The sequence below is a fragment of the Ictidomys tridecemlineatus genome, chromosome 5 (assembly GCF_052094955.1).
Source record: "Ictidomys tridecemlineatus isolate mIctTri1 chromosome 5, mIctTri1.hap1, whole genome shotgun sequence".
NCBI lineage: Eukaryota > Metazoa > Chordata > Mammalia > Rodentia > Sciuridae > Ictidomys > Ictidomys tridecemlineatus.
The window spans coordinates 41,352,732-41,377,265 of NC_135481.1; positions in this window are offsets into that span (position 1 = coordinate 41,352,732).

Here is a 24,534-nt window from a genome sequence, read left to right on the forward strand (position 1 = left end):
CCTGTTAAAACAATGTGAAATAAGCCTGTCACAGAAAGATAAGTAGAGTATATATCTCTTTTGTATGTGGCAACTAAAAAAAAAAAAAAAGTTGATCTGAATATAGAATAGTAACTACTGGAGGTTGGATAGAGGGAGAGGGTATATAAAGGAAGACTGGATTGATGAGTGTGCATCACATATGTGTGTTAAAATATCACTCTGAACTCCGTTAATATGTATGATTAATACAAGTTAATAAAAATAAAATAAAGCAAAACATTAGTATCATCTGCTGAAACATGTTTTTTTTCCACACAGCAATAAATCACACAAACATAGCCCTGAATAATAGCATGCTTAAAACATATTTACCCATGCATAAAAGGAATAAGAAGGTTTGGGAGTAAAGGAGGAATCTTGAGTTTTGAAGTCTCCTACACTGAGTTAGGAATAACATAAACTTCATTTAGATGGATTAAAAGACTTGATTTAAATATCATTGGTTAATCCTAATCCGAGTGTGAGCTGCACAAACCACACTACACAATAGGCAGTGCTGTGATTCCCTGACCTCATGCTTCCACGTGGAGAACTTTCATTCATTTTGGGGCTGTCTTTCATTTATTTCCGGGCTCTTCTTTATACACTTCTCTGCAGAAGTGAGTTATTTGGTCAGTGAGGTTGTGGAAGGAGGCTGCTATGCACTGGGGTAGCCACTTTTCTTTCTCTTCCTCTTTGCTTGCTTAAGAGCAGAGTGCATTTTGTTTACACCTTGCCATGTGGTAAGGAGCCTGCCTTTGTCCAGCTGTGCCAGCATCTGTGTCTAATTCATGGGTGATGTACTAGAAAGTCCACTTGGCCCAGACTTAAAGTTGCATGGTGGTTACGGTTTAGATATGAGGTATACCTCAAAATCTCATGTGTAAGACAATGCAAGAATTTCCAGAGGTGAAATGATTAGATTATGAGGGGCATAACCTAATCAGTGGATTAGTCCATTGATATGGATTAGCTATGTGGTAACTGTAAACAGGTAGAGTGCAGTTGGAGGAAGGAGGTCACTGGGAGTATGCCTTTGTGGTCCAGGGTGAGTGGTTCTCTCTGCTTCCTGGTTGCCATGTCCTGAGCTGCTTTCTTCCACCATGTCCTTCTGAAAAATGATGTTCTGCCTCACCTCAGATCTAGAGCAATACAGTCAGTCGCTTGACCATGGACTGAACCTCTGAAACTGCGAGTAAAAAATAAACTTTTCTTCACTATTTTGTTCTTGTCAGGTATAGTGGTCACAGCAATGCAAAAGCCAGCTGCAACAATAGCCCCATCAGTTTTATAGGTAATAAAGGTGATTTTTAAAAAATCTTTATGAATCTGTGTATACATCTCATGTGCTCTCCAATTCTGGAGGAGGAAAAAGAAAGGTTCTATACTGGCTTTTCAGCCTTTCCTTCAATTTCATGTGGTATCTTCAATTTTCCAATAATTTGCTTTTAGCTGAAGTTAGTGTCTGTTGTTTGTACCCAACCAAAGCAAATGGAGACACCACTCAATAATGAATAAAACTAAATTCATTCAACATTAAATTTCTGAATACGTAGTACAGAATAAAGAAAAGAATACTTTATCAAGACTTCGTTAGTTGTAACCTGTAACTTCAAAATACCCTGGAGCCCAAGTTCTATGAAAATCATAAACTACAGGATTCATTTTTTCGTCCAATTCTCAAAAATACTATTAGTACTGTTTTTTCCTAAATTATAGTCAGTTCTATCCATTATTGTTTCATGATTTATTTCAAATTGATTGCAAGACAAATTTAATGATCATTAACTTAGAAGGGGTCATGAATAAAATCTTGAAAAGTAGCAGTTTGCTATCTTTAAAATAAACTTCTTTCTTTCTCAAAAGAAATAGTACCAAATTATTCTTTAACATAATAAATCATCATTTAAAACCAAATTTTAAGAACCAGGTAATTTTCATGTCATTTTAAAGTACCTGGCATTAGATGAGATTGAGCACTGTTGAAAATGAAATAATGTTTCAAACCAGAATCAGTATCTTTATACTGTAGTGAACAAGAGCATAAGAATGTTGCTGGTGTTTTTAAGGAAACAGTCTTTGTAAAATTCATGATAAACTTTGAGTGATTGTATTTTCTTGAGTGCTGAGGTAGATAGATATTGTTGCTGTTACCTGGAATGATGAGATCACATGGCATTGCTTGTAGTAATCCAGGAGTCAGAAATAAAATGGAGAAGCACTGAAAGAACACCATGGATATAGGATCACAGAAGAATTTGAGAAATTTTTGAATCTTGTTATCCATGAACTATATCAAGCTCAATTTTTCACCAGCAAAGAATATTAAATTACTGATCACCAATGCAGATTTTGGAGTCACCAGGCAGACCCTATTTCTCCAACTGCTGTGTCACCCTTACCCACTTTCTGATTCCTGGAATCCACCAGACATTCTGGATCAGCTCTTGGGCTTAACAGTGCATAGTCCCTCACAAGCAATGACATAGCTTCTGCTAATCCACTCAGAAAGAACCAGGGTTCTTCCCAACTTTCCAAATGTGACGTTTTTGGTCTTAGATTTTCATAATAAATCAAGACCATTCAAATAAGAGGAAAGTCTGTTTCAAAGTTATTTTAAAAAAATACTTGGTAGGAGCTGGAATGGCCTTTCCCTAAATACAGTGAAATTTTTAATTGAGTATGCTGCTACTTGGCAACATCAATTTTAATTCACATGAATCAAAAGTGTTTAAAGTAGCCCCACAGTTTGTAGCTAATTATTGCAACCACCAATATTCACTTTAACTTGGTGGGCAATTACTATGGGCACTCACTGAGTGACCAACCTCTGTACTAAGCACTTTATATTTAATTCTCCTTACAACCCTGTAAGACTTAAGTGACTCTGCATGAGTTCACAGGCTAATCAGTGGTAGAGCTGGGAGGTGGTATTTGTCTGGCTTCATCCTTGAGTCACTGCACTGCCTCTTCAATATAAGGGATGCCATGTCAGTACTTAACACAAGAAACAAAACTTCTGCATTTCCTAACTCACCTCCCAACCAACCACATGTGTGCATGCACAACACACACACACACACACACACACACTCACTCGCAAAATTAACAATTAACTTACACAATTTCTTTACTTTATTCTTACATATATCTCAGTTTGACTATATACCCATAAGTCATATATATCAGCTACGTATCTGTATATATGTGTAGGGTATGAACTACACATATACTCACAGCCAACACAGACGTGTCTTTTGAGCCTGTCCATAGGGATTCTGTTTGCACTGAGGACCAAGCGAGTGTAAGGAGGTGGGGAGACAGTTCACTAGAGAGTTTGGAACATTGTTTCCGTTCTCACCCACCCAGCCCCCCTTTGGCAGGTAGCAGTCCAAGTAGAGCAGAAGATGGAGACAATAGGTAGAGTTGTGCCCAACCTGGGGTGAGGTGTCTCATCCAGGGAAAGCTATGCCTGGCAATGATCTGAGAACTGTACTGACAGAAGAGGAAAAGAACATCAAGCAGGGGTTAGGGGTGTGGTGCTGGGAATACAGGAGTGTATATGAGATAGTCTATCACAAGAAGGAAACCATTTTTCTTGGGGAAAACTCAGCCAGAGACCTTGCTTAGGTACACTGACTCACCGTCTTACATTTAAGTTTTTTAAAAATTGTAAACCCAAACTGTGATAAATGGCTTATAAAATGAGAATATTTAAAAATTCAGCATAAGGGACATTAGAGTCAGCAGGTCTTTAGAGCATATCCAGTTCCCTGTCAACTCCTCTGACAGATTCTCCTATCGACTCTCCTTGAGCATCACCCCCTTGCAGCAGCAGGTTCTTTTTGTGGTTGGATTGGATTGGCAGACTCTCTGTAAGAGCCCAAAACAAACAGAGCTTGATGAAGGGAGCTCAACATCCCCACATCACTACTGTTCCCTCCATCCTAAATAAAACAGACAGTGTTAGCCTCTATGAGTCGGCATCCTCTATACATAAAGAGTTTCAGTTTGTGTCCAAGGAATGAAAAACAGGAAAATATTATCGTAAATACAGTGTTTATCTCTTATTGGACTCTTCTTAATCATGCATGATGCTGGAATCAAGGTATGCCACAGGAAATAGCAAATTCTCCTATGAAACTAAAGTTGAGATTGGATGCCATCTATACACGAATGCCTATTAATTAATAAATTAATGTTTATTAAGTATTTATCATGAATAAGACTTTATGATCAGAACTGAAATTACAAGGAAGTCCAGCACTCAATGAGCTATTCTAATTCAGCAGAGTACATTTCTAGGACCCTAATATATACTGAATTGCTTCAAGAGGTCGCGAGAACTGCTTAAATCTCTTGCAGTTCAACGGCTGTGGAACAAACGCCCTGAGATGTGCTCAGAGGGCACCACTGGAGGTCCTGTGCCCTCAACAAGCATTCTTTAGTATCTCTGTACACCTGACCTCACTTGAGGTCTCTCTACTAAAACATGGAAAGGATTCATCTGCAGAGAGCAGGCATCTACTAAGGAGAAATGAAGAATTTTAATTACTGTTTCTATGCTTCTGTAATCTTTTTTTCATTCAAGACCACGCAAGATGGAACAAAAAAACCCCTGAATTCAATTGATTTCAGACACAGAACTTGCTGTTGCAAACACACTGGAGCCACCAGCTGGCAAGGAGCTGCAGCTGCTAAGAGGCACCAGGAGGAGACATTGCCTTGCAGCCACTAGGGGGCCCTGCAGTTCCAGGGAGCAGAGGGAGCCACTCCCCACACTTGAGGGAGCCACAGGGTTGCTTCCTGTTGAATGAATTTTGTCCTTCAAAATCCTTAAGAGATTTTTGCCTCTTTTTTCCCAAACATCCATTAACAGGATGACACCCGGTGCTGCAATAATACATTAAGGTCATTAAAAACAAGAATATTAAATAAAAGAAGTTCATCGAGATTTCCATGAAGGGGCAGGAAATATAAGGTCTCATCTTAATCTATCCTTTTAAAGTCTGTCATAAATTTTATCATGGACAAAAAATAAGAAATAAGTGTGGTATAAAACATTCTGTATGTCATTTAGGGTTAGAGGGCAGAGTCAGAGCCCAGACCAGATTCACCACAATCAAGAGTCTTACATGCAGCCAACTATTTGCCACAGTCTGGGTCAGGAGCATTTTAGAGGTGAGAAGGATGCAAACTAGGGGCATGTCAATCCATTCAAGAATGAGACCCAAATATTTCTGTATACAACAGGCACTTATCCAATATACTAACTCTCAGAAAATTCAAAATATGAGATGGGAGCCTTAAAAAAACCCCTAAACTCAAAGTTTATTTACTTTATTAAAGTGCTAACATCGTAGAAGTGCTATCACTTCTTAAAAGGATATAGGATTTCTAGGATTTCTTCCATATGAAATCCTACAAGTGCACTTAAAATAGGTGAAATTACTAATATTTTAGAAATATAACTTTTCAGTAATATGTTTATGGCCTATTGAATTAAATTAATAACAAGGGGGGAAAACATAATCTTTTTAAGAATTCAATGCCATTACCACTAATTTTTATTCCAAGGTTAGTTTCATGTGCTCTGTGATTATCCCACAATGCTAATGTTGACGGGTGAATGTAAGGCATTTCAATTTCAATTTAGAGGTGGGAAGGAACAAAATGCCAGTCAATTGTAAAATAACAAAAATATGGTGGAGACTCTAAAATCAAGCTTTAAAGCAATGGGAAGGAGGAGGAGATTTACTCAAATTGTTTTCTTCTTTGTTACCACACACACACACACACACACACACACACACACACACACACCATCCCCCTAAGTGCCAGGGATGAACCCAAGGGCTCACACAAGCCAGATAAGCACTCTATCCCAGAGCTAAATTCCTAACCCTATTTTAAATACCTAACAACACAACCATTTAACTATCTAAATTCACTTTTTAACTATATTGCTAAACCGAAAACTATTGAGATCTTCAAAAAAAGTATGGGTATATATTTTCAGGAGTTTTTGAGCTATAGTTATTTACTTCTAATTTAGACTGGGGGCAATAGGGCTCTAAGGAAAGGTAGTACAAGGGTCAGTTCAAGTCTCCTTTACCCCCAAAATAGGCTCTGCTTCAACCCCAGGCAACCAGATATGAAACCTAGAGTGCCTTTGACAAGATGTCTGCAGGTCAGGAACAATCCTCAACAGCAGCCTTCATAGTAGCCTCCAGTGGACAGGCCTTAGAGTCTGTTATGAATCAAGGAGGGTCAAATTGAACATTGGGCCCCATAACTCTGCCTCCAATGCAGCCCTGTGTCATCCATTTACACATTGGACGTCTGAGTGTGACTTTACTCAAAGAAAAATTTGTACTGTTAGAATATATGAACTAAATGGGTTAGAGGTGCTGAAAAAGTTATCTCTGGGTCATTTTATTTATTTATTTATTGTTCTTCAATGGTTATTTTCCTATTTTTGTTTTCTGTATCTTCCAAATTTTTCACAACATAAAAAATATTCCTTGTGTAATTAATAAACATACAAAGTTACATTAAAATGATAGAACAGGCTTTGCCTGCGTCTCCAGGAAAAAAAAAAAGTGCTAAAGTGCTGAAAATAGGCTTTCTGCTGGGATCATAGCATTTTAAATGTGAGTTGCAGTTTTCAAACATAAAGCACAGCTGTTTTGTCTCTTACCCTGACGCCGTGAAAAAAGAGGAAAGATTTTGAAAGCAGGAACAGGAAAAGACTACTGAGAAAAGTAGCTGCTATTTCTAGGCTAAAGTCTCCCTGGCAACACTGTTCTCTGAAGCTGTGTCTTCCTGCAAGGACTTAATGGGATTGATGAGTGATGAGTCCAAAGGACTCTTGGGACTCAGTCAGCAGAGACCAGGAGATCTATGAGACAAAGCAGAGCATCCGAGCAGCCAAAGAGATGTCACAGACAGACGGTTTACTGCAGTCGGTGCTGTCTAATGGCCAGCATAGCAATTGGGCCTCTAGAGATCTGCAAGATAGGTCCAGAAGGTCACAGGGTCTGCAGCCTTACAGTAAGGATGTGGTTCCTGAGACAGGAGAGGGAGCAAGAACTTAGGGATTGTAGCTGAAGAAGTGCACCTCAAAGGAACAATTGCAGAGAGCAGATGTGAGTTTATCTGAGCCAGGCACAGTGGCACATGCCTGTAATCCCTGTGGCTCAGGAGGATCACGAGTTCAAAGCCAGCCTAAGTAATTTAGCAAGGCCCTAAACAACTTTTCGAGACCCTCTCTCGAAATAAAATATTAAAAAGGGCTGAGGAGGATGTGGCTCAGTGGTTGAGCACCACTGGGTTCAATCCCTGGTACCAAAAAAAAAAAAAAAAAAAAAAGGGAGTTTATTCGCAGCTGGCCGACAGAAGAAAACTGCATAATTTAAAAAATATGTACTGGAATTTAGGTTAAACCCTAAAGTCATATATTAATGTAAGTGAGAGAGTGGTCACTTAATCCAACTATGGTGTTGAGAAAGGAGGCATTTGGAGTGGTTAGATCTAGATATGATTCTAAGGGTAGAGCCCTGATGACTGAACCTCGTGGCTTCATAAAAAGAGATCAGACATGGAGTTATACATATTCTCACCATGACTTGATGAATCAAAGGAGGCCCTCAGCAAGTCTGTACCATGCTGTTTGACTTCCAGCCTCCACAACTGTGAGCTAAATAAAACGTTTTTTGATAAAGTAGTAATGAAAAACTGACTAATCAGGGATTTAGGAATATTTAGATATGAGAAGCTCTAAAGCCACCACTATTTAGGGGAGGGGGAGAGAAACTAAGCCCAGTGTAGTCTAAGAACAAAGGGCAACAGATAAAAATGGTCACAGCTTCCTGACTAGATCACTGAGAAGTGCCCCCGCCTCGCCCCAGTTCAACTGGGGAAGTCAAGCCATGAATTTAGGACTTAAATGCAACAGAGATACATTAGAGATGTAAAAAACAAACAAATCAGAATAAGAAACTCACAAGAAAAGGCAAAAAAAAAAAAAAGGCATTCGAAATTTAAGCCATTACAGAAAGCCTGAGTAGGCTTCATGATCAGCATGCATCTATAGCAACATTTCTCAGGTAAGGTCCCCAGATCAGCATCACCAACATCACCTGGGAGCTTATTTGAAATACAAATTTCCAGGCTTTGTCTTAGACCTACTACATCATAAATTGTAAGGCTGAGTCCTAGGAATATGATTTCTTTGTTCCATGTATAAAGGTCTCTTATCAGTGCCTTGACATGCTAAGTTCACCCAACCTGAAGGCCTACTTACTTGCTTGTCTTTCTTCTTGCACTGTGAAAAATCTCCATCAATGTCATACAGTCTCCTTTTTTAGTTAACATTTGAAAGATTTCCAATACTCTTTGAAGGAAGTTTTAAAGACTGAATAATTTCCCATTATACACCATAATTTATTTAACAATTCCTTAATATTGTACATTTATACTTCTCGTTATTTTTGTTTTTATTAATAAAGCTATAATAATGAATTAGTTATGGTTCTTGGTTGCAACCAACTACACTACCTCAGGCAAAAAGGGGTATTTATTGTAATGGTACTGGGACTTCTCCATAAAAGACAAAACAACTAAATAATGAAATTGCAGACAAGACAAGGATAGAGGACTAAGGGGAGAAAAGAATTAAATATCATCAGGAGAATGATTCATTCATTCTCTCTCTCTTTCTCTCTCTCTGAATGCGCGCGTGCGCGCGCGCGCACACACACACACACACACACACACACACACACAGTCATTTAACCAGAAAAAAAGAAAATCATTCTTCATAGCTGCCAATGCTTTCAAACCTGGCTTTTACCACCAGAGAGAGACATGGAATCATATTCTATAGTCTCAAGTTCAAAATTCCCCACGGAAGGGTTCTAATTGGCTCAGCTTGGGTTAAGTGCCCTCCCTTAAGTCAAGCAGATTTACCAGCATTTGCACAAACTCCATGGTTAACCAGAAGTGGAAGTTCAGTAACAGGGATTCTTCTTCCAAGAACAAAGGTAGAGAGATACTAAGCAAACACAATTATAGATATTTAGTATAGATGAAGGTATTTGTTTGTAAGGGTGTAGGGGAGGGAACTCTTTAATCACATGCATATTTTAAACTAATTTAATAAAGACATAATAGGAAATGTTTTTTGAAAGCCCATAATTTCAATTTCTTAAAAGACTTTCCACATGCAGTTTTATAAATATATATAACAGTTTTATATATACTTATATATGCATATATATATAACTGCATGTGGAAAAATATTTCAAAGGAATATAAAAAATGAAAGGCTTTTAAGAGATTTTATATTAAACTTAAAATCATATGTTAGTTGACCTTCTATCATTATAACAAATGCCTGAAACAATCAACTTATAAAGATAAAAGGCTAATTTTGGCTCACATATGTGGAGGTTTGATCCCATGACTGATTTGTCCTGCTGCCTTGAGCCTGTAGTGAGGCAGCTCACCACAGCAGGATTATGTGGTGGAGCAAAACTGCTCACCTCATGGTCAGGAAATGAAACAGTCAAAGAAAAAGACTGGGGTCCCTCCTGCTCAAAGGCACAACCTCGAGGACCCAAAGACCTTCTTCTAGGCCCCACCTCCCACAAGTACCAGGACTTTCCAAAAGCACCACCTTGAGGATCAAGCTTGAACACATGGTATTTGGGAGACATTCCAGATCTAAACTGTAGCATAAGACTTTTGCCACTTCCCACTTTGTCAAACAGTTGTTCACTCATCTGTGTTGTCTTTCCTATTTTTGCTTTTTATCTCATTATAAAGATAAGATTTGCTCCCTGTAGTACAACTGCTAATATTGACTACAAAAACCAATGGGGTTTCTACATTCTGGGCGCGTCCTAAGCACAATACCTATTTTGATGTATTTAAGTTTGTCCCATCTGCTTGACATGACCCTATGGGGCATGTGCAACTATCACCATTTCTTTGGAAGATGAAAAAGAGGTGTGGAGAGGTTAAGCAACATATGCCAGTCAGGTGCAAAACTGAGGCTCAAATCCAGGGAACCTGGCCCTGGAGTCACAATGGCAACACTTAATAGGAAGCGCAGAAACCTTCACCTGCTCTCAGCTATCTAGACCACATCTACTTAGGCTTTAGTATATCTTTCTCTTGCCATCTTTTGATTAGCATTCTTCTTCTTGCACAGTTGAAACTGTGTTATGAGGCAGGTGGCAAATATTTGGCAGGTATCATAGCATCCCCTACCCTGAACCCTATTTTATCCTAAACTACCACAACCCACAACTTTTGTCCACACCATTCTTTCTATTCTGTTCTCTGAGGCCCAAATGTGGCCTCAAAATCAATCTGACAAAAAGAAAAAGAGAATGCATTCACAATCAATTCTAGTTGACATGAGATCGAAAATTTATCTACAGTTTCCTATTGTTATGATTCTTGCATTTCCCCATTTTGTTAAAATCCTTTTAAAAAATCACTTTTTAAATTTTTTAATTTTATTTATTCTAACTAGTTATATATGACAGCAGAATGCAATTCTACTCATACTACACAAATAGAGCACAGTTTTTCATGTCTCTGGTTGAACACAAAGTAGAGTCACACCATTTGTATTGTCATACATGTACTTAGGGTAATGATGTCCATCTCATTCTACCATCTTCCCTACCCCTTGGACCCCCTCCCTCCCCTTTGCCCTAATCTAAAGTTCGTCTATTCCTCCGTGCTCCGCCTCCATCCCCATTATGAATCAGCATCCTTATATCAGAGAAGACATTCGGCATTTGTTTTATTAGGATTGGCTTACTTCACTTAGCATTATATTCTCCAACTCCATCCATTTACTGGCAAATGCTATGATTATTATTATTATTATTCTCTTTTAATGCTGAGTAGTATTCCATTGTATGGGTGTAGTGGTACATGCCTGTAATCCCAGCAGCTCAGGAGGCTGAGGCAGGAAGATCCAGAGTTCAAAACCAGCCTCAGCAAAAGTGAGGCACTAAGCAACTCTGTGAGACCTGTCCTTATTTCAGATATTTTCCCCTTGGTATAGGTTCTAAAAAGACCCTTTTTATTACAACTTTTCCAATATTCGGTTTTTCATTTTCACATATTTCTCAGGCAGCAGCGTTGGGGGAAGATATGGAGGAAAAGGAGAATGTTTCCTCCTTACTTCTGATGATGCCAGGGGAACACTCCTGGCTTCTTTTCCATCACTCACTCTCCCTCCATAGGAGTAGGAGAGGAGCAGGGACTCATTTGATGAAAAATCCGCCATGTCTGGATCTGCACCATCCTTTTTGAACTAACCTGCTTCCAGAGCCTGTGTCCTGCCCAGTGGCCTCCTAGCTTGGAAGACAGATGGGGGAGACCTTTGTAGGTCCAGATGCTTAGTCCTTTGGTTGCTGTATGAGACACAATCTCCAATATGGCTGTAATCACAATACAAGGAGAGTGTTTTGGTTCCTGTGCTTCACTCCTGTTTTTCTATTAGGGAACTGTTTTTCACTTTGCAGTATGTGGATAGAGAGGATGAACGTTATTTAGTGTATCACAAGTTTTCTATAAATTAGAACATATAGGGTAGTATTCCATGTTATTTTCCATTCTAATGTATTCGTAACTGTTTTGCATTTTTAGACACGGGCGTTATGTATAAAGTTACTAACTTACAACCATTAAACTGCATAACTTTGGCAATTTTGCTACCTTTTTATCTAGCATTTGTTTTACAAATTTGTGAGCAGTCTGGGGCCAATATGGGTGTTACTTCTTTTTAAATGACTTCTACCTTGGTTGAATATTTTTAAAATCATTTTTTAGCCACTATAATTTTTTTTTTTTAATTTCAGGTTATGCTTAAACATGGTTCTTTTTTCACTGGTTTTTCATGCAATACAGTAAACTAATTCATTATGTACCATACTTGTTTTTACTTTTTAAACATGGGTAAATTTGGTTGTCTTTGGCCATAGTTTGTACCCTGGTTGTCCTTGCCTTTATCTTTAGAAGCATCTGTTACTGATGTATTAAACCAACAATTCCTGTCCTACACGCTGATCCTCTTTTCTGTCATTATCTCTTGGTCCTTCCCCCTCTATTTTTGAGGATCTTCTCAAGTTTGTGTTCCACACCTCTGGTTCGATGTTTATCATGTTCACTCTATTCCTTACTGCATCTATTTCTATGCTTAGCATATAAAATATTTTCAATACATGTTTCTGGAATAAATAACGAATGAACAATTACTATGGGATTCTTAATTTTTCTGTTCTCTTCTTCTCTCCTGCAACTCTTTCCACTTAATGCTATTGCTTTTGCATCTCATCCATGCTCTCTTTTTGTCTTTCGTGGGTTTTCTGTATCTACTTAATAGAATTGTGTCTTCCTACATCCTAGGCACAAACTAATTTTCTCCTGGTTCTTATGATAAACTGCTTTCCCTACTCTGAATCTTGAGAACAGTGCTTGCCTTTTCTTACTTGGCTGTAGTTTTCCCCATAGGACTCGAGTGTCACCTGTTTTGTCATCCTAGAATGGACTCCATTCAGCTCCTGCTTAGTTGATACACACAGAATGCATGCTTTGCTCTTGGCCCCATGCCAAGTGGGGTGGATCACATCATCTCGGATCCCTTTGGGCGGACAGTCCCTTTCTCAGATCCATGACTGATGTCTGTGTACGATGAGTTAGTTGATGCATACAATTTGTAGCTGATTCCGTTTCCAGCAGGGTTTCATCTAGCAGGGCGATGCTGGAATGAAATAGAATCTTGCCCAGCCCCACTGCATGCCTCGCGGATGCTCAGAACAGATGGAGTTCATAAAGCACGACGGTCCCCATGTGCCGCCAATGCTTCCCGACGGCTCCCACCACAGCGCTTCACTTGTGGGAATCAAACCTCCCAGGATGAAATTCAGTCCTCCCTAACTTCCTGCCCCGTTGTTTCTTGAAAGTGTTTTATTCTGCTGAATACAAGAAAAAGGTACAGATGGGAAACAGGGACAACACTGGCTGCTTGGAGACAAAGGGCCAATAGAGTAGAGGGAAGATTGCCCAGTTCCTCACCAGGTACTGGATCTTTCTGAATGAGAGATGAAGAGGTGTGGGCCATCCCATCTTTGTTAGTTACCACACAGCACAGAAAAGAATTGCGTTTTCCACATGAGCTTTTTCGCTTTCCTAACTGTAAAATTCTTCCAGATTCTGACACTGGCTTAACTAGTGGTCAGTCACTGTTTCATGATAGTTTTTAAAATGTAAGCTCTATTTAAGAGCCTGAGGAAAGTCCCTGCCAGTCCTAGTTTACCATGCTTATCATGAAGGGATGTTCATTTTTATCAATGCATTTTTTCTGCATCCACGAGGATAATCAGATGAGTTTTCTGCTTTATTCTGTTAACATGATGAATTGCATTTGCTGATCTTTTTGATGTTTGCAAATCTTGCATTTTTGAAATAAACCCAACATTGCAGTGATGTTTTCAACTTTGTATTAATCGCTTTTATTCATGATTTTTGCATTCTTTATTAGAGAAATTGGCCTCTGATTATCTTTCTGGTAACATCCTTGTTAAGTTTCAGTATCCATGGTGTGCTGGCCTCAGAAAACAAATTGAGAAACACTCTCTTTTCCTATTGTTATTTGGTTTTACTCTTCTTGTTATTGTTTTTGTAAAATTGGGTTGTTTTCCCCTTTATTGAGTGTTTGTGGTAATTCACAGCTTATATTGATTGACCTGTAGTTTTCTTTTTAATTATGGATTCCATTTCTTCAATACATATAAGACTTCAAATTTTTCTCTTTTTTTGCAAGTTTTGGTAAATCACCTTTTCTTGCATTTAGTGCATCTCATCTAAAATTTGTAATTATTTGCCAGAAATTTTTTTGGGGGGGTGGAGGGATTATACCAGAAATTGAACTCAGGGGCACTTGACCACTGAGCCACATCCCCAGCCCTATTTTATATTTTTATTTAGAGACAGGGGTCTCACTGAGTTGCTTAGCACCTCGCTTTTGCTGAGCTTGATTTTGAACCCACGATCCTCCTGCCTCAGCCCCCTGAGCCACTGGGATTACTGGCATGTGCCACCACACCCAGCATATTTGCCAAAAATTGTATAATTTATTTTTGCTTTTTAATTTATATGATGTATCAATGTCTTTTTTTTCATTCCAATTATTTTTGACATGTGTTTTATCCATGATTTGTCTTGCCAAAGGCCTATTAAAGTCCCAGATCAGCAGTATCAGCAACACCCAGGGACTATCATTCTTTTAAATCACTTTGCATTTTTAACATGTGTTTGTATTGGTGGTATATTGATTTATAAATGTTTTACACTGTTATGTAATTCTATCCTTTTTTTTCTTTGTGATTATGGCCTTTGCATGTTTTTCCCTCTTGCAATCAGAAAAATATCTGTGCTTTCTTTTAGTTGTCTTTTATTTCTTTTGTAGTTTTTGTTAAGTAATGAAATTTTCTAAATAATAATAACATATGCACATATTTAAAAGAAAAGATACCAAACAGTTCAGAAAAGTATGAGGTGAAAATTAAAATTCTCTCTTCATCCCAACACCCAGAATGAGATCTGCTGTATAATTCCAGAATATATTTATGATAGAGCAGCATATGTGTGTCGTGTGTCCACATAAAATATATACTATTTTAACACATTTTAGGATAGACACAGTTCTAAAGCCTATAAATGTACTCAGATACTAGTCATTCGATATTCGATTGCAAGGAATGTCTTTGTTTTTCTAAGTTAGTGATTTTCAAGCTATACCATGCTCCAGAATCACCGCTGAGGCTTATGATTGCTGGGCCCCACTCCCAGAGTTTCTAATTTAGCAGGTTTGGGTATGGGCCTGAGAATTTGCATTGCTAACAAATTCCTTGGTGTTGCTGATCCTGTTTGTCTGAGCCATACTTTGAGAACCAGTGCTCCAGATGATTATCTCAAAGTCTCAAAGTAATGACCCCATTCAAGTATCTTTAATAAAGAGGAGTAGGAGTGGGATGAGACCCGTCTTGGACATGGCCTGGTCTGCTTGAGAATGCTCTCTACCTTAACTGCCAGCCAGGCCCCTTTCCACACAGACATCATTTTCAAAACTGACATCTGAGCAGAGTAACCCTCATTTTCTTTCTGACAATATAATCCTGTTGTATAATCAAGGGCTACTATACCACTGAAGTGACAGACTTAAGCCATTATTATCTGGGAGCACCTGTGCATGGCTCACAGGATACAGTTTTCCTGATTGCAAAGAGGAAGACCTGGGGGATTTGTTTGCAAAGTGCAGGTCTCAGACTTGTATCAGGATTGCTGGAAACACTCATACACATTCCCACTCCACCATCCTCAGAAGCTGGAGCATGCAACCAGGGAACCTACATTTTAGAAAGCACCCAAGGTAATCTTTACTTATTGTTGAGTTTTATAATTCTGCTCTAGGGAACAGAACACGAATACAAGACCACTAAAGAAAGGGTAGTGAGTGAATTGTTATGGAAGCCTCTGGAATCAGGGAGTAACACACACACACAAACACACACACACACACACACACACACACACACATATAAAAGAAACTGAAATGGGCAACCTACCACCAACTAGTGTTTATTAAGCACCTTCTAGGTACCCAGCATTCTTTGGGCCACTTCCTATATGTTGCCCCTTATTCTCACAATGGTATGATAAGCATGAAGCAGCAGTGTTGAAGGAAGAAAACTGAGTGGCAGTACCGAGATTTGAATCCATACTTGGCGCTTTTCGATATGATGCTTCCTTCACCATTCTACCCAAATGAAGCAGGAGTGGTTAAGGGTACTCCCCAGACATACGCTACCCTTTACATAAGGAAGGTGATGATGTTGGCAGAACTGTTGGTTGGTGTTCATGATGTTTATGTGCCAGATGAGAAAGAAGATAAGAATGGCTTTCTCATCAGTAAACCTGATGATATGGAGAGATGATCTGCATAATTAGAGCTCAAGGGGAGTTTTCAGTCTTGAGATGCTAGCTTGGCCACTGGCAAACCCTGTTTCTCAGCTAACTACTCAGCCAACCATCCTCTGAGTCACCATTACAGGAAAAAAAAAAAAAAAGTCTGATTATGGAAACCCACCAGGCACCAAGAACAGCAAAGCATTTGGAGAGTCTGGGAAAGCCCAAAACTAACATTACCAAGATCTCCTTTCTTCTGATTTTTAAATCCATGTGTTCTTCTTGGAAAATTTAATCCACATGTTTTGGGCTCATTTACCCTTAACCCATCAAAACACAACTTTAAATGAGCCATTGGTGTCTAAGAAGCCTGATGTGCTTTTTGCTTTTTTCTTTTTTTAACATAAGTTTTTATAAGATCCTCCTTTCCCACCCCTACCCCCAATTTTTGAAGCTGGGAGTTATATTTTGCCAATAAAGCCTGAGTCCAGAACTTGAAAACAGGCAACCTCAGGTCTAACCTATGAGCTTATGAGTAGTGACAAGTTTGAAGTCTGGACAAATAAGTTCTCTCATTTCCCAGAAATGTCCACTCGCAGCTGTGGGAAGCAGGCCCACCATGCCACAGATGCAGGCCTCCCCACAGACAGCCTCTGCTTGGCAGGAGAACACAAGATGTGTTCCAGACCTTTGTTTTTTATTTTCTAATTCAAAGAGAGCTCTGCCCACTTTTCTCAGGGTAGCATTCTGGAAGCCCAATTTAATGATTCATTCCAGAGAAATCCACAGGGTATCAAACCATGATGAATAGACTCCACACTGCTTCTGTCTGACTACTGTGGAAGTGTTTCTGTGGAACAGAAACAGGCTCTGCCAAGTGCTAATCACCAGGAGCCTCTCAGACACCTGAAATAGCAAGGGAGTGTGGGGCATTAGTCTTTGCACAGTTCCAAGTAGGCAGAGTACTTATATTTAAATCCATTGTTCATTATTTATTTCCTATGCTATATTCCCCTCTTGTATATTAGGTGGATTTAAATTGCCATGCAATTTTTCCAAGTTGGGGGCGATCATTAAATTGCTCTGTTTTCAACAGTCCTTCAAAAGCAAACTCAAATACAGGGTGGATTGCTTGCTACCATGAGAATACATTTTAAGTTGAACAGAATAAGTTGACAAAAAGCAGTATGACAAGCCTTCAAGAAATTAAAAATAGAATTACCATATGCTCCTGCATTTCCACTTCTGGGTATATAGCCTAAAGTATGGAAAGCAGGGTCTCAAAAAGATATTCATACATCAGTATTCAAAATAGCATTATTCACAATAGTGTGAAGGTGGAAGCAACCCAAGCATCCACTGGCAAATGAATGGACAAACAAATGTGATATGTACATACAATGGAATATTACTCCAACTTTAAAAGGAAGGAAATTCTGACACATGCTGCTACAGTGCGGATGAAACTTGAAAGCACACTGCTTTACATGAAATAAGCCAGTCACCAAAGGACACATACTGTATGATTTCTCTTAGGCCTGTACCCAGAGGTGTCAACTTCATAAAGACCAAAAGTAGACTGGTGGTGGCCAGTGGCTGAAGGATGGGAGAATGGGGAGTTATTAATGGGTACAGAGTTTTAATCTGCAAGATAAAGAGGTTCTGGACATGGTTGGTATTGATGGTTACACAAAACCACTAATGTAGTTAATGCCACTGAAGCGTACACTTAAAATGCTATACTCCTTAAAAAAGTGATGCCCTGAAAAAGAAAACATTTCAAAACTTGATCTGACACTCTTACCTTACCACTCCTATAAAACTCTCCAAAACAGTAGGGCTGAATAAAGGAATAGAAAAACCCCTTGGAATCCAAGAATTAGGAGCTGGGTTTTGCTTTGTTTTATGTGCATTATCCTTAAGGTTATACTTTACAGTTATGGCAAAGAATTGTAGTCACCCCACTCCCTGTTTTGACTTGGAGTTTTGGCCTTCATCCAAGATACTTTGAATGAGGCACAAATTCAGACAGCCCTTGTAGAAGTCGAGGAGAGGTGCTGGGTCATTCCAGAACAAAGCAATTGCAAAAGAAGAGTGATAGCATTTGGGGGAGATATATTAAAAAAGAATGATGATGACAAAAATTATGGAGGTGGAAGGAAGAGAGAAATAAGGGGGAGATATGCAAGAATAAATGAAGGGATCTAGAAATGACTGCAGAAAGAAATGGCTCAAAGAAAATTTGGGATGAAGTTTTTGATCACAAATTAAATCCTGGGGAACAAGCATGCAAATCATGGCACTCACCTTGATCACATGTTTGGGAAGTAGAGGCACAAATCAGAGGAACTTGTTTGGGAGCTGGGAAGGGTGGCACCTGCCTGTAATCACTGCAACTCAGGAGGCTGAGACAGAAGAATTGCAAGTTCAAGTTCAGCCTCAGCAACTTAGAAGACCCTGCCTCAAAATAAAACAAAATAAAAGGGACAGGGGATGTAGCTCAGTGGTGAAGTATAATCTCTAATACAACCCTGACCCCCTGGCCAAAAAAAAACCCAAAAAACCTAAAATTAAATAAAATGCTGATCAGGGAAAAGTTTGGAAATATGAGAATTTGGATCTTTACCATGGGAGAGGATCAAAGGATGACTGGGGGGAGGATCCCTGAGCCCTTCTCTGTCGTCCCATCAGAGTGGCCCCTGAACTCTCCCACAGTGAGCTGCATCTTGAGTACCAAACTAGAGAGATAAACCACAACTTTCATTTGTTTCTTAGCCACTGCCTGACCAAATGGGAAGCTTATCCTACTGTCTACAGAATTCACACTGTTGGTGGAAGGCAGAAGTCTTGCCAGAACACAATGAATCAGCCGCCATTACCCAGAGGAGTAAGTTAGGGCAACCACTTTGGACAATATGTTGTTTTGGAAGTGAGGATTTCTTTTACAACATTTGAGCCTGGGAACATGGTGTGCTTTATAAAAAGCAGAAAATAAATAAATGATTTCAAGGAATTCCTCTCCCACATGACCAATTCAAAAACCCAAGCCGACAAACCCAAGTACCAAATGGATTCAAGGAGCATTCATTTACTCTAACTTTAAAAATATAATACACATGAAACTATTTTAGAAGTTTTTTTCCCCCTGAAAAAAGGGAAGTCACTGAAATAGAGACAACTGGCCACAATAATTTGGTTTTCATCAAGTGTGGGCTTTCAACTTACATCAAAAAGGCACCAGGAAAAAAAAATAGGTTTTTTGGTAGGAGAAGCAGACTACAACAGTTTGATGCAATGTTAGGAAGTAAGGTTAGCCTTACCCAAAATAATTGTTAATAGTTTAACATAAGTGATTTAACTGTATAACAATACCTTAGGATTTTGTTTCTTTCTTTTCTTTCTTTCTTTGTTTTCTTCTTTGCAATGGTGGGAATCAAACACAATACATGTTAGGCAAGTACTCTTCTGCTGAGCTACATCTCCAGCCCAGGTATCTTTGTTTTAATTTAAGGACTAAATATCACATTGTTTTTTTGTTAGCTATCATAATGTTTATTTGTAGCTGATATTAGTTGAATTATTGGTAGTTGTCTCCTGGTACCCGTTTATTTCTCCTTTCATTAAAAAAACCTAAAACCTGATTGCATAGAACATGGTCTTTCCTATTCTCCCTCATGGAACAAAGATATTTCCTATTGTCTCTTGCAGATAAGCATAGCACCTAACTAATTCTCGCTAATACAAAGAGGAAATGTTATGTGCAACTTATGAGCGTACCCTAAAAGAGGGGGCAAGCTCTTCTTTGCCCTCTCCCTCTTTTTTGTTGGTTGGGAACCAGATATGATGAGTCATGTTTTTGTAATAAGTTAGGGCTGTGGGATCCTTGAGAATGGAAACTGCATGTGGTGGAACAAGAAAATGGAAGAAACCTAGATCTCTAGCACAGGCAGTGCCCAGATTGTTCTGCTTTGACAAACTAGGTCCCTGGAACAGGAAAAATGAACATCCACACTGCTTAAACCACTATTATTTAAAGTTTCTCTATTGTTTTCAGTGAAAGCGATCTATAACAAATAAGATATTTTTAAGTGTTATTTTATCAAGGTTATTTTATCAAGGGAGTGGCGAGAAGTCTAAATTCGCTAACATGTAAACCTAAACCTGTTCTGTTAAGCTGAAATTGTCATAAGCATCCATCCTATCCATGTCCACTACTTATTCATTTGATGCTATGGCTCTCAACACACACAAGAGACCTACGAGGGTTTTGTAAAAGACCATAGAACATCTGAGAACAGTGAGGTTACCACCCAAGAGCAGATGCATGCACAGACTAGACTCTGGTTTTCAAGGTAAAAAAGATCTGTGATTAGTGATGTTTCTCAGAGAAAATTATGGTTTGAAAAATACCTCTAGCAACTGTCACCAGAGATTCTTTAAAACGCACACTTGTTAAGAGGCAAAAGAGCAAGTCCCATAGGCTCTAGTGTGAAACTCCTCCTAGTTCATTCTAACTTTAGAAAGTCTTTGAAAGCTAAGAGATATGTATATTGGGGAAATGAAAGGGACAAGTATGGAAATCGAGGGGTCTGAAGCCAGAGAGAAAAGAGAGACAGAGAAGACCATCAGGGGATTTTATAATTATTCCAAGGATTGTCAGTGTAAACAATGTCCAGAACAGTACTTATCAGTACTTATTTCCTGGGGTTACTGAAACCAGATCATAAACAAATGGCAAGACAATTCCATGGATATGATCCACATAATCTGAGCTGCAACTTAACTGAAAAAAGTGTCAAGAACTTAAAAATCAGAGTGTAAGGAAGAGGGTAAACACAGAGAAGTATCAGTAGTTTAGTATTATTCCAAGCAAATAATCCATTTAGGAGTTTCAAAATCCAGTGGACAATAGCTATTTGATCAAATGAATCTGCTGCATTTTGCAATGCCTAATGAAACAATAGATCTAGGCAATGATCATCAATGACTTGCTAAAACCATTAAATAAACAAGGGCTGGGGACTGATTCATGGGTAGGTCAAGCTAAAAACATCTGAATTCACTTATCAATTTTTTTTTTTGTACTGGATATTGAACACAGGGGTTCTCTATATCCCCAGCCCTTATTATTTTTTATTTTGAGACAAGGTCTAACTAAGTTGCTCAGAGTGTCTTCAAACTTGTTATCCTTGTGGCTGAACCTCCAGAGAAGTTGGGATTACAGGAGTGGGCCACAGACCTTGACTCTCTCTAATAAATCTTAGCATTACAAAATGAGAGATAACTGAACAGTATGTAATTTGTGATAGAATGCAGTTGAAATTTTATGGCACCACTTAGGAAATCATTTTGCCAAAATATGGAAATTGAATTTGATCCAGTTTCTAGCTCTAACTATTTATTTACTTGGAAACCCAGGAAATAGAGAAACAGGATGAATGATACATTGGGGGCAATCAGCAAAGTCCAGAATGGATTTTTGATTACCTGCACAGAGAATGAGTGGCAAGGAAAAAAGAATAAGAGGAGGTAATGTTTCGTTAAAAGAGACATCACCAGATGCCATCTTTTTTTTTTTTAATTTTAATATTTATTTATTATTTTTTAGTTTTCGGCAGACACAACATCTTTGTTGGTATGTGGTGCTGAGGATTGAACCCGGGCCACACGCATGCCAGGCGAGCGCGCTACCGCTTGAGCCACATCCCCAGCCCCCAGATGCCATCTTTTAAATCCTTATTTGATTTATTTAATCATCAATCGAATCTATAAACAAAAACCAATTGCAAAAGGCCTTTATAAGATCATCGAGGAAATATGAATATTGACTACAAATTGATATTAGAAAATTGTTATGACTTATTTAGTTGTAACAATAATGTTGCAACTTTGGATTAAGTAACCATTTCTTAAATATGACACCAAAAACACCACAAAAGAAAAAATAAATTAGACTTCATCAACATTAAAACTTTTGTGCATCAAAACACCATTATGAAAGTGAAAAGAAAATCCACAGAATGGGAGAAAATACTCTTCAAGTCATATATCTAACAGGGTTGAGGATCAAAAATATATAGAGAACTCTTAAATGTGACAACAAAAAGACAAACAACTAAATTAAAAATTGGTAACAAACTTGAAAAGACATTTCTCAAAAAATACCTATATAATTGGCCAATAAACACACAAAAAGATGCTCAATATCATTAGTTATTAGGAAAATGCAAATCAAAACCACAAAAACATGTCAGCTCATACCATCTAGAATCGTTATAATAAAAAGTGCTGAGGGCCATTACCAAGTAGGAATGACGCATCGAAATTTCCTTGCCAAGCGTACCCCATGCTGCTTAGAGGACATTCGATGGGACATTGCATGCATGCTTTAATAAGGTGACCTTGCTCAAGGACCAAGGCGGATCCGGGTTTAGAGCTGATCAGGTTTGAGGAAGTAACCGGCTCCTTGAGTTTAAGGCATTGCCAGTTTAAGATAATGGGTTTTAGGGAAGTTGGAGATTGAAGATTATTGCTGGGATTAGGGTGTTCCTGTTGCTTGTTCCCGTTGAGTTCTCGTGAGATTAAAATGGGATTTGGAGAGAGCCTCGTGAAGTAGGTGAATTGTGCGGGAGACGGCAGAACGCGTTTGCCCCTGGACCTGTGTGGAGGTGGTGTGAGAGCTGGAATAAAGAATTGCTGTTTGAACCTACAAAGCTGTGAGTGCCTCGTGATTCTGGTGCCAAGCCGAGACATTGGCCCTTGGCAAAAAAGGATGGATAAATAACAAGTGTTAGCAAGAATGTGGAGAAATCAAAACCACATATGTTGCTGGTGGGAATGTTAAATGATGCAGCTACTTTGGAAAGCAGTTTGGTAATTCCTCAGAAAGCTAAATGCTTCCACTCCTAGGTATAATCCTGTGTTGGTCAGGATTTTTGTTTCTGTGACCCAGATACTTGACAAGAACAATTTACAGGAGGAAAAGCTTATTTGGGGCTTATGGTTTCAGAGGTTCAGTCCATGGTCAGCTGATTCCATTGCTCTAGGCCCAAATGGGGCAGACATCATGGCAGAAGGACTCAGCAGAGGAATGCTGCTCAGTTCATGGCATCCAGGAAGCAGAGAGGACAGAGAACAGGAGACAAAATAAAATCCTTGAAGACACATCTCCACTGAGCCACCTACTGTAGCCACATGCCACCTGCCTACAGTTACCACCCAATAATTCATTCAAATTACTAATCTATCAAATTGATGAATGTGCTGACTAGGTTACAGCTCACATAATCTAATCATTCTTTCTCTGAAAATTCCTGCATTGCCATATGAGCTTCTGGGGGACATCTTTTATCCAAACTATAATGATATCCAACACAAAGGAAAACATATGCCTTCATTAAAAATTACACACAAATCCTCATTGCATCATTAACCACAATAGCCAAGAAGCGGAGAAAACAACCCAACTGCATATCAACTGATGAATGATGAACCACATGTGATATATGCATACAATGGCATGGTATTCAGCTGTAAGAAGGAATAAAGTACTGATAACTGGTTCAAAATTGATGAATTTTGAAAATAGTATGCTAAGTGTAAGAAGCCAAAAGAGCCTCTCATAGTATGATTCTATTGATATGCAATATCCAGAAAATCAGAAAGCAGATAAGTGGTTGGGAGGATGGAGGGAGAAGGGAATGGAAGTGGCTACTATTGGGTAAAGAATTTCTTTTGGGAGGTGACTAAAGTGTACTGAAATTTCCAGTTTCCCATGCTCACTGTGGTGAAGGATGGATTTGCCAGTGGTGAAGAACAACATTGTAAACATGCATAAAACCACTGAACTGTGTACTTTAAAATGGTGAATTTTATGTTACATGAATTTTATCTTGATAAAAAATGTTTAAAATAGTATAGTGACATTTTAAAAAGAGCCTTTATTGCCTATAGATGTATACTTTATTTATGGATGACATGACGATGTCTAAGATTTGCTTTTATAAAATCTAATGGGATGGAGGTAGGTAATATGGGAAGGGACAGATGAAATGAGAATGGCCATGAGCTTATACTTGTTAAAGTCAGGTGATGAGTCCCTGAGGATTTGTTATACTATTCTCTCTACTTTCAAATGTGTTTGAAATTCCTCTTAAGTAAAAGTTTATGATCAACCAGTGGTGCTGTCAGGTCACACATGGGCTTTAACAATAGTGGCAGAACCATAGTACATTGGGCACTAACAGGACCTTATAGATCATTTAACTAAGCTCTTTGTTTTTATATAAAGGCGAAAACTAACATACCCACAGGGGGTGGGAGAAACTATTTTCCCAAAGAGGTAGGTCTAGAATAAGGACCCATAACATAAAATTGCTTTCCTCTGCTCTCCTATATTCTTTGATTGAGCTATGAATTAAACTGACACCAGACAGATGAATAGGGAAAAAAATCATATCTAGTTATATATGTATGCATGGGAGTCCCACAAAATATACAAGAAAGGTCAGATGGCTGAAG